The sequence below is a fragment of the Strix uralensis genome, chromosome 15 (genome assembly GCF_047716275.1).
Source record: "Strix uralensis isolate ZFMK-TIS-50842 chromosome 15, bStrUra1, whole genome shotgun sequence".
NCBI classification, from domain to species: Eukaryota; Metazoa; Chordata; class Aves; order Strigiformes; family Strigidae; genus Strix; species Strix uralensis.
Window position 1 is genome coordinate 8,074,777 of NC_133986.1, and position 11,095 is coordinate 8,085,871.

Below are 11,095 nucleotides of genomic sequence, written 5' to 3' on the forward strand. Positions count from 1 at the left end.
CCGCTCTCTTTTAAGGTATCTTTGAGGTATATGCCACTCCTGGAGATCAGAGTAACTGAAAACCGAGGAGGCTTTCAGCCCTAGATCTGTAACTGTAACACTGCAGAAGGGCTAAGTGCCATGTATCAGATAAGTGGGATAAATCCCTCCCCAGCCAGGACACACAGTGCTGCCTATTGTGCCTGCCAGCCCCCTCCTGCTTAATCAAGGATCAGCCCCGCAGGCAGCTCCTGGGGCTAACGCTTTAATGTGATCCAGCAAAGCAGGAGAGAGGAATCGTAGGGAGAGAGATGGTTGTCTTGTGATTATCTTCAAGGTAGGTGGGAAAGAAGAGACAGGGTCCCGGTGTGTCAGGCCAGGAGGGTTTAAAGACAAAACTGCCTGGCCGTGGCCTGCACGAATTGTTATTGGCAGGGAAGTCACCTTTGGGGCTGAGAATCACATCGTGCTCTTGGAAAGAAAAGCTCTTATAACTGAAAAGACCTTCCCTCACAGGGCCTGACAAAATCAGTGGGAAGACTTGCATGTATTTGAAAGCTTCATTTATCCACGTTGTTAGCATCGCCTCCAGAGAGGCTATGGCGAGGAACAGAGCTGCCAGAAAAGGATGGGAAAATGATTTGGGCAGCACAGCCCAACCACACCTGACTTCTGCATCAATTCCAAAAATAACAGTTGGCTTTTTTTTTTTTTGGTCAAATCTTCTTCCCACATCCCTCTAATATCACAGCATATTTCTCGTGATCAGTGCTTCTCCGTGACTACACTGGTACCTAAGATCCATTTTCACGATGAGAGACCATGACTTCCCAGATGAGGATACACCGAGTGCTACTGGAAAAGCCCTCGGTTCATGCTCCGGGCTGCCCAGCCCAAATCCTATTCCTCAGGCATGACATGCATGATACTCTTGCTGTGTATTAAGATTTTTATCTTGGGTTACTGCGAGCAGTCAGCTCTCCTCCTCAGTAGTCCTAGACAACTGGCTGTCAGGGAACATACAGGGCTATTGACTGTTTGCCTGCCTTCCTGTCCACATTTCCCTGCTCTCAGCCTCCTGACCATTCCTACCACCTGAGATAACCCTCCGCAGAGCACCTCCTGGCATAGTGCTGAACTCGCTGTAGTAAATCCTGATGCTGGCCAGTGATTCTCTGCCAGCATGCAGGAACGAAGGAACAACACTCGCTGTTTATGCTTCCAGGGGGACTGTGGGCATGATTGCAGATATTTCCACTTTTAAGTACCTGTTTGTACATATACTTAATATAAAGAATTTAGTCAAAGCTACTTTGGAGTTATCAATAACTTACCATTGCAAAATTGGATGCCTTTTGGGTGACTATCCCAATGAGTGCTGTGCAGATTCTTGGTAATTAGCCCTACAAATACCATCATTAAACTTTAAACTAATATAAAGAAAATGTGCAACTGAGTAAGCTAATAATAGCACCAGCCAGTTTCTTATACTGAATGTCTCCATAAAGATATACTTTATAACACCTTTGGCACAACTGGGACCTTGCATAATTAAATTTGATTTCACTTTCTTACAACTCTAAGCATAACTGGAGATTTCTAATTAGTTACAATTATTCTTTTCAGAAATGTGTTCTATTTAGTATAATCCTGTGTTCATCTAGCCAAATGCCATATGTATTTATTATTATTATCTCCTGCTGATAGCTTTTTAACTGAGACATTTTGACCGAGATAAATAACTACATGCCTCCCAACTACGACTCTTTGTGTGGCATCCGCTTTGGGTGGTAAAATAATTTACTAAGTGAAAAATAACAGTTTATGGAGATAAGATAATTTTCCATTCTACTATTTTAAGTAGAGATAAAAATGCAGGCTGATTATCTTCTAAATCTAACATTTCTACACCCCACCCCACCAAAAGCTGCTAATAAAGTGGCCTCAAGAGAACTTCTGTTCTCATTAATGAAACTTCCTCACCTAATTGTGCTTCCCTTCTGCTAGAGGACAGCAGACAAGTAGGCTACAGTTTTCTCTCCCTGACTACGCCTGGCTGGCTGGCGTGCCCATGAGCACTCCTCAGGCCACTCAGTGTGAGATGCAAGTACTGCAAGGCCAGTAACATCCATGCCCAAGTAAAAGATGTATATTGGCCTGTGTCCGTGCAACGCTCAGCAAGGTGCCCCCAAACACAACCCACACCCGCGTGCTACCTGTGCTCCTGAAGCCACGTGGTGCCAATTACAAGAGCAACTAGGCAAAAAAATACCTCTGTTTCTTGCACAACTGTGCCCTGAGCTGAAAAAGCCCAGATGCGGTCTCTCACAGAGTTCACTCAAGCAAGAGGCAGAGGTTGAATTACCAGCTAAAATGGAAATAGACAAAAAGTGATAAATTCGAGAACAAAACACTCTAACTTATTTACTTCTCGGAAATTAATGAACCTCGTGACCTCATAGGTTGCAAAGCAAATTAAATATATGTCTTTCCCGTTTAAAATCTGGGGAATTACAGCAAGTGGAATTGACTTTATGCTTGTCTTCCCTCTAATTCACTACAGGTACCAATCTGGTGAAATATAGAAGGGAAACAGCAAGACAAACCTATATCGAAATGAAAACAACGTTAAACGAAGGAGCTGGAGCAGGTCAGGGAGTAGTGCATAACTTTACATATTATGTAAGTTATTTTGTCATAGTGATGCTTACCATTTCGTTAGTGCTTTATATTCACAGATGTAGGACACAGTATGCCTTTGGAGGTGATTTTATCACACACAAGTCTTTGAAAAGATCCACCAGCAAGTTAAAAGTAATTGAATTTAGAAAAGCATTTGTACTTACCAAATATACTGCAGGGTCTCAATGCTTTCTAGGTCAATGCTGTATCCAACTTAATTGGCAGTTTTCTCAACACCAAGCATTCAGAAATCCTAAATATAACACCAACATCATGTTACCTCAGTAAATAATGAGATCATTTTATTTACTTGTAGATTTTTATGCATACAGATTTTTTATTCTCCATGCTTTCCACATTTTTTTTTTTTTTTTCTGGACAGCAGCATTAGAAATTTACTTGCAGGGTAGGGGCAAAAGAAAATAAAGTTTCAGGTTACTGTATTTCAGTTGGGACATCAAGGAGCATACCAAGTCCTCCCCACAGCATTTTTAGGTAATGATATGATCACAGCAATTGACAATAATTTGAAAATTACCAATTATATTGGGTTTTGTAGGCTTAATCTCAGACTCAGTCTCTTTTGTCAAGAAATATACTTGAAAAAATTGATTTAAACAATTCAAAAAGGTAAAATACTGAAATTTAGTGTCTACCATGATACTTCTGGATGCACACACTTGAAAGACAACCCCCTGACTCTATGAAAATTATTTTGGTTTATGGAATATAGCAGAATCCAGCCTACAATTTTTAATACGCCAACATCAAATATGACAGATTAAACAAGAGGTTTCATGTTCAGCATATAAAGCTCTCTATTCTAGGTCACTGACAGTAAACCTCCATCATAAAGCAGTAATGAGCTTTATAGTTTCATTAAAATATTACTTCTCCTTTTGTGTATTAAGGATGATTTCTTATTCTGTTCTCTTTATCTGTTTGTATTTGGCGCAGCTATTTCATTATTGATGTAAAGAAGCAATTCAAAATTTAATGATTAATTTTCAAGTAAATCTTTCTTGTCTAAATAATTGATGGGAAAGATGAACATAGGCATTTGGAGTCAGCAGTTGTTACTCCTTCTGCCTTTTCTTACCTTTGTAGTAGTACTCTCTGTCAAGTCCCCTAGAGAACACACCTTTTGGGGGAGATGGCTTGAATTCCCCAGCCTTGTATCATTCCAGATGGAAAATTATCTGAATACAAATCTCTGCTCTGCCCTCCAAAATCTATATATTCATCCTGCCTCCCATATGGTTAAGTACCTGATTTTGCATAAAGTCCTCAATCTTCTGCATCATGAGGAGCCTGGAAAGCCACAGACAGCTGATCCTGCAGCTGGCCTGTTTGTCCAAATGCCTATCTAAAAATGCTCAAATTTAGTAAACTAGGCAAAAGGCCAGGCAGCAAAATGCTATTACCCCACAGCATAATCTGTGTTTGACAGTCAGGATTGAGTCGTGCTCTGCTCCTTTGCAAGAATCTTCCTCTGCTGGCTTCATGGACTTTGTTTCTGGAGATCCCAAACTACTATCATGGCACTGAAAACTACTCCATCTTTATCCAAACTCTTCCAACCCTGCTTTTCATTATTCAGTAATTCATATGTGGCCCAAGCCTGTGAATAAATCTCTGATGGTCCCTTAAACCCCAAGGGAGAAACTATCTGGATCTACCAGGGCATCTCCTGGGAGAGAAACAGTGTCTCTTCCATGGTTTTAATACAGCTTGATTTATATAATTTTCACAGCAATTATTATACCTAATAAACTCATACAATGACCTCCTTTCATAATATTTAAGTTTAAAAGTTCATTACAATCTGCAGAAAATACTCTGGACTAGAAAACAGGTTATTCCGAGGAAGGTAAGTTAGCGGCTTCCTCCTACTCTGCCCTACTAACATTCTAATATATAAGTATTTTCTTTAAAAGTTAAATTGTAAGCTGTAACAGGGAATAAACGCTATAAAGATAGAAATCTCTACTGCCGTTTACGTGATAAGTTAAAAAAAGTAACCATCTTTTCATGCTTGGGGGTATTTTTCTCTCAGAAGTCACTTTTTAATCTGATTTAAATCCAATTAAGTCTGAACATCTAAAATGAAGAACGAGTCTTTGAATTTATGTATAACTGATTTAACTAATCACTGTCTTACTGCAGAGCTACTAAGCAAACAAACTATGAAAAATAAATGTGAAATTAGATCCAAATCACAGACAGCCTTGATTTTGTTTTTAAAATAAATAAGTAATCATTCTGCACAAAGCACGGGCCTCTGTTTGCTACCAGCGAGTCAAAGCTGCAGTTATTAGATTTAAAACCTAATGATGAAAAATTACTTTATAGTTCAAAAAAAGACACTGCATTTTTTACCTTCACATTTAGGACAGAAAGCACTTGTGTTCCTTGACAAACCCTCCTCCAGACAGACTGGGAAGCCCTGCTGCTTCAACAGCTCTACCCTGATATCAGCTGACGACACATTTAGCACTTGGCTTCTTCCATTTCTTATACTGTCTTTAACTGAGAGTGTTGGGACCTCGCTGGCCTGTTGCTCCCAGCCGTGATGCCAGCCTGGCAGGTGTCCCGCCATCCCTCGTACTCTCCTTACCTCCCCCAAAGGAGGGGATGCGTATCGGAGCCCGCTGGATACACGGCTCTGCCAGGATGGGCATCCACATGCCCGCCGGCTCCCCGACCCACACGCCAGCATCACCCAACTCCCGAGCAATACGTCTCATCGCTGGGCTGTCTCCTGAAGAGGCTGCAAGTGCTGCAGAGGGTGTTCATTAGGGAGGAAAGTTTGAGGGACGGGTAGGAAGCACTACCCTTTCATCTTTCTGTTTCTCTGTTAGTTCCTGTTCTTTCTCATCTGCCAGCACCGACACTGAATGCTAATCAGATCGGGCTGTAGCCAGCCTCAGGCTGTCATTTCCAGGTAATTAGTCCACGTATCCCACACTTTGCTCTGACTTGGTCGTATATCAGGCAACTTTGGTAATCCATGGATATTTCAGAAGCATATCTGAGACCTGGAAATCTTGGTTCCTGCCACATCTTATCTATAAGTTGAAGAAACAGTGCGTTACTGTTGTCATAACTGTAGCATGCTGCATGTTATAGAATATCATAATTGAATAACTACAGGATAATGGAATAACTTTTAAAGCTCCCTGTCATAAAATATCTTCCATTAAAGTTGCTGTCTGCTTCATATGCGGAAACCACTATCTCATCAGTGAGATGACACTGGAATACTGCCAGACATCGTGTGGCTCAACGCCTGATAAAGCAGCTTTCTCACTGTGGATCACGAGTCCTATAGCTGCAGGCAGAGCTCCTCCCAAACTGGTTAGTACAAATTAACATGTGTATCCAGCTTCCTTGAAGCAATCTCACTGACATTTTTCCTTCCCCTCTCACGCACATGCTCCCATACACTGGAACTGGGCTCCTGGTGACTGCACCTGGAAAAGCACTATGCAGAAGCAGCTCATTCCTGAAATACCTATCGGCTGTCTATCATAGTTCATACTCCGCTGTAAATGCTGCTTGCAACAACTTGGAAACCCTGCAGCTATTCAGCCTGGGCAGCAAGAGCGAAGATGTCAAGCCCAAAGTGACAGCTCTTAACTGATTGCCTCATTCCTTTCCATGAAATAAAGTTTTTTCTCCTTTCCTTTTGAACTATATAACAGATTACAAAGCTTTCAGAGGGCAGAAAGTGGGAAATCTCACATATGTGCCTTGGAGATATGTCTTAGGTGTGCATACAGGGAAAGAATCTTACTCAAGTTATTTCTTAAACCCTGGCAAAATTCTGCGCATCCAACTCAGTGCTGTGGCAACAGGCAGCAGTCAGCTTGTGCTGTCATTTGCCAGCGATTTTTCTCAAGGTTTAAGTGAAAGGATTACTCAGCTAGAGATCATCTTAATTTTTTTTATGATACTTGTTTTGATAATCCAAAATTTACCACAGGTTAAAAAAACCCCCAAACTTCAATAATTTTTAAGCCACTTGAAGATTCTCCCATTCAGTCCATAACATATGACTGTTCCAATTTCTCACCTTGTTTGCAATTCCTACCTAGTAACCCTTGGCACTGAAGAGGATTAAGCAACCGGATGATTTTTACAAATCGTATCACACTTGCCAAGCATTAACTGAATTCCATTAAAGGTTGAAGCACCTGAGTTGGAACTACAGGTATTTCTCTCCTCCTCTGTAAACAGCACTGAGAAGCCCACAGGCAACAGCAGAAATGCAAGAGGTTGATATGCAAACAAAGCCCATGTTAGCTCCCAATGTTTGTCAGGGCTGTTTTTCAGTCCTGGACCTCTCCATCACAGGAATCAGACAGCCATATGAAGTTGGTTTCCTAAATTGCCGTGGTGCACTGTAAGCTGCTCCAGTATTGCCATTTTACCTGGTATCTTTAGGTATATCATAGTCCCATTAGCCCAGGTGTCATGAGGGAACACATTTCTGTCCTCCTTTCCTTTAAGGTTGATATATCGGAAGAATTTTTTCCTGATAATTTTTTCCCCTAAACATTGACAGCCAGGAAAATTCGAAGAAAAACATACCATCAAGAGATTTGAACCATTTTCTCTCTGTTCGGGAAAAAGGTAAGTTAGTTAAAAGGTAATAAAAAGTGATGGATTTGTGGGAAAGCAAAATTAGCTATGATATATTTTAAAGCACTTTTGACATATTTATTAAAAGTCAAGATGTGCTTCAAAAGAAATCCCAGTGCATTTTCAAAAAATTGCATGGCTTAAAAAAGATGCACTTAAGAAATGAATCAACACTTTTTTTAAAATTGCATTGGGATTTATCAGTGTGGTACCAGTAGTAGGGAAGGTTTTGCTGCAGCATTCTAATTAGCACAACCAGATCTTCTATAAACTTGATCACTCTAAATTTGAAACAATAGGGAGAGATGGGTTTATGCACAAAGCATTTTTACCGTGTTTATTAAGGAAGAGTTTTCCTCTCCCCTGCCTATACTGCAGTCACTGTAGGAAATGCAAAAATAAAAGGAAAATAGGATGGACATTGCTGATGGCAATGCACCTTACTGATGAGGTGGCATTATCTTCCCCTGCATAATGGATTTAAGTATGTCACCATAAGCAATCAATTAAGTTCTATTTCCCACTTATAAGCCCATAAACAGAATAAAGGAAGCCAATGGCAGGGAGGAGGAGGGTTGGGGGAGTGAGGCACAGAAGGAGGATGGCACAATTTAGGAATTGCTTGAGACTGCATTTGATTAAGAAAAACAAGGTATGGCAATTCATACACACACAACATGCTCCTATTATTCAAGGCTCAGCAAATCTCCCAGAGGACAGTTTAATGGCCACTATCTACCTTGACCAGATGAAGTCCCTCTTCTTAATCCCCAGTCCTCCTGAACTTTAACCCACTGCTATTTAAATTTGTCATAAAATCTTTTATTTGCTTTGCGATGTATTACCTAATCAGTAAGTATATTATGTCCTAATAATTTGTATGCGTTAACTTTGACACGTGAGTAGAGCATAGGTTACTCTGCCTTCCTGAGCTAGCTGTAAATAAAAACACCATGTTTAAAAAATAGAGAAGAAATTGTACAGCAAGATCAAAAGACCCTGGTCCTCATCCTAGATTAGTATCACGAAAAGACAGATCCTTTCTTCTGTTACAAAAACATTTTTTTTCTCTTCTTCTCACTGTTTACTCAGTTCCACACTAACCCTTTCAACGCCTGCCCCAGCAGAACAAGCTATTTACCTCTCAGACCTAGGAGCTACATCCTGGGATGCCTTGCAGGGGCTTCACAGGCTGGGGTGGAGGGGAAAGCTGGGCAGAGGTACTGGTGGACCCAGTTCCCTGGCTACCGAACCACCACCACCTACCAGAGCACGCTGCTCCCCGGACCATACTGCAGCTCCCAGGAACGTGCATTGGGATAACAGTGTGCAACAAGTCAACTCACAGGTTGGATCGGCATCCAGCAAGTTTGAGCCTAACCTGAAAAAGAGGCAATGATCAAAAACTGAATTAAATTGATAGTGAAAAACCTATTAGCGTTCCCATGTCCGCTGCAGTTTGGGTGCGTAACTCACGGCAGGTGTACGTCACTGACTTGCAAGAAGTCTGTTTTCTTGAACAACAGCTTCAGTGAAAACAACCTTGTCAAGAGATAATGGTCTCCCTTCCCCCAGCTGGAACTAAGCAGCTATTAAAAGCTACCAGAATACAAGAAGCAAAATATTTACTGCATGTTTATTTAAACATGCTACACAGTCACCTTGAATTATAATATCACTCCTGCTTCCAGCTGGATGTTTAACCTTCTAGAATTTTCTTTCCTTCAAGACAAGAGAATAAAGTAGGCAGGCAAACAACACCTAATACCTAATACTTCAATCTATGCTCAGTGGCTGCTAAAAATCCTGTGACTTCTTGAGTTCTGCTAGTATAGGACATATTTAGTATTTTGCTAAATGAACTGTATGTATTGAAAGTAAATGGTAAAATAACAGGGCTCTGACTATGGCATTAGAAGAACTGTGAACTTTTGATTTGGAGTTTTTTGACAGAGGCAGAAGTTATAAATATCAGCAAGTGTTCTGCAGTGCTTCACTGATGTTCCCCCTGTGCAATTTGTTTACTGCTTCAAGATATTAGACAGCCGTATATTTTACTTTCCCTGGTAGTAGCCAATTTGCAAGAAAGCAAGTAATATAAAAATAGCTATTTACTCTGTAACAAGCAGTACAGTACATTATCACTCGACACTGATGTTGTTAGAGGATAGCAAATCAATAATCAGTTCTTATTCAGTAACTTTGTAAACCATCTGCTTCTATCATTGCAAAGCATGCTCTGCCGCAGCAAAGCCTTTACTGCCATACTAACGAACAATTTCCTTTATAAAGTCTAAGACAACATTGTATCAAAAGCTTTCTAATTGCCTTACCGTTTAAATAAGTGAAAGGGTTAGGTTATACAGAAATCCTGCAGAAAGAGATAAATTGTAACTCCCTGTGAATGTTCACCCTCACCAGAAAATATTGTGTTTACCTTTCAAACACAAAGTCTGTGATTATATGATATATTACATTATTAGATCCTACATGGCAATTTTATTATTACCATTTATCACCTGATCAGAGCAGGCCCAAGACGTGCAGCTGAGAGCACCACACACCGACCTCGCTCCCAAGAGTTCCCTTTCTGCACAGCTCTCTTCAGCAGTGACAGCTCAGCTCCCTGCTGTGCCTCAATTCAGGCACCCAGAATTTCTTGTGGAGGCCTTCAAAGGTATCTACCACACTTCATTAATCATTTAGAGACCTCAGCACCCATTTTAAGGTACTGATTTGTTAAATATCTAACATCTGGGAACAACCTGGGAAGAACTGTACAGTCGCTGTAAAGTCTCAGGCATCCTATAGAATATTTAAGACATGTTCTACCAGGGATGAATGTGTGGATGTGGGATGGGGAGGGCAGAACTGCAAGAAGAACTTAATTGGGAAGTTTACAAAGCTTCAAGCCTCCAGTAATCACTTTTAAGCTGCCAATAGAGTCATTGGTTTCCTCAGCAACTTGACTGTTCATTAGAAAGAAATGAGCAATGTAGAGACTTGAGATCCCAGCCCTGCTCTATTTTACTCACAGCCCTTTGCTTCAACAGTAAATCTCGCCTTTACAACTCCAGCTAGGCAGCTAGGAAATGCCATGCTGCTGACTGGCTGCTCTGCCTTCTCGTCCCCTCACCCCAGCACCAGCCCCACTCGCACCGCACTCATCCAAGGCAACTCAACCTCAGACTCCATTAATCTTATAAACCAACAGAGTTTTCCCCTTATCTTCTGTAAATAATTCTGCCCACACATCTAAACTAAAACACAGCAACACCTTGCTGCAGCCTCCTGCTCCCACCATGCATGGTGCAGTCGTGGAGGAGCAAAGGGCACCCATGGGCCATGCCCACCCCCAGCGCATCCTCCCTGGCATGGGGAAGCCGCGGCTCCAAGACCCACGCTCCCACTCGTGGACCTCCTCCCCGCAGCCAGGGTCAGCAGCCACCCATCACAACCCAGCCAGCAGGTGTGGTCAGGATTTATTGCTAAATAAAATCACAGCGTGGAAGGCTGAAGCAGTTTCAAAACCTCGAGTGCCATGTTCTAAAGACAAAGAAAAAAAAAAATCTAATAATCTTTTAGCGTACTGACTCCTTTGGACTACTTCTTTGGTTTCCTTGGCTTAGGAGTCTTTCCTATAAATCACTTCCACATTTAGTGTCACCAGCTTCATGAATTCATTTGTCTTTGCTAAAAGCATCATTGCCTGTGTTTATATTACCTGGCTCTTCAACCCACATGTTTCTCTTGCACGCCCCTCTTGTAATTTAAACTGTCCAATTACATC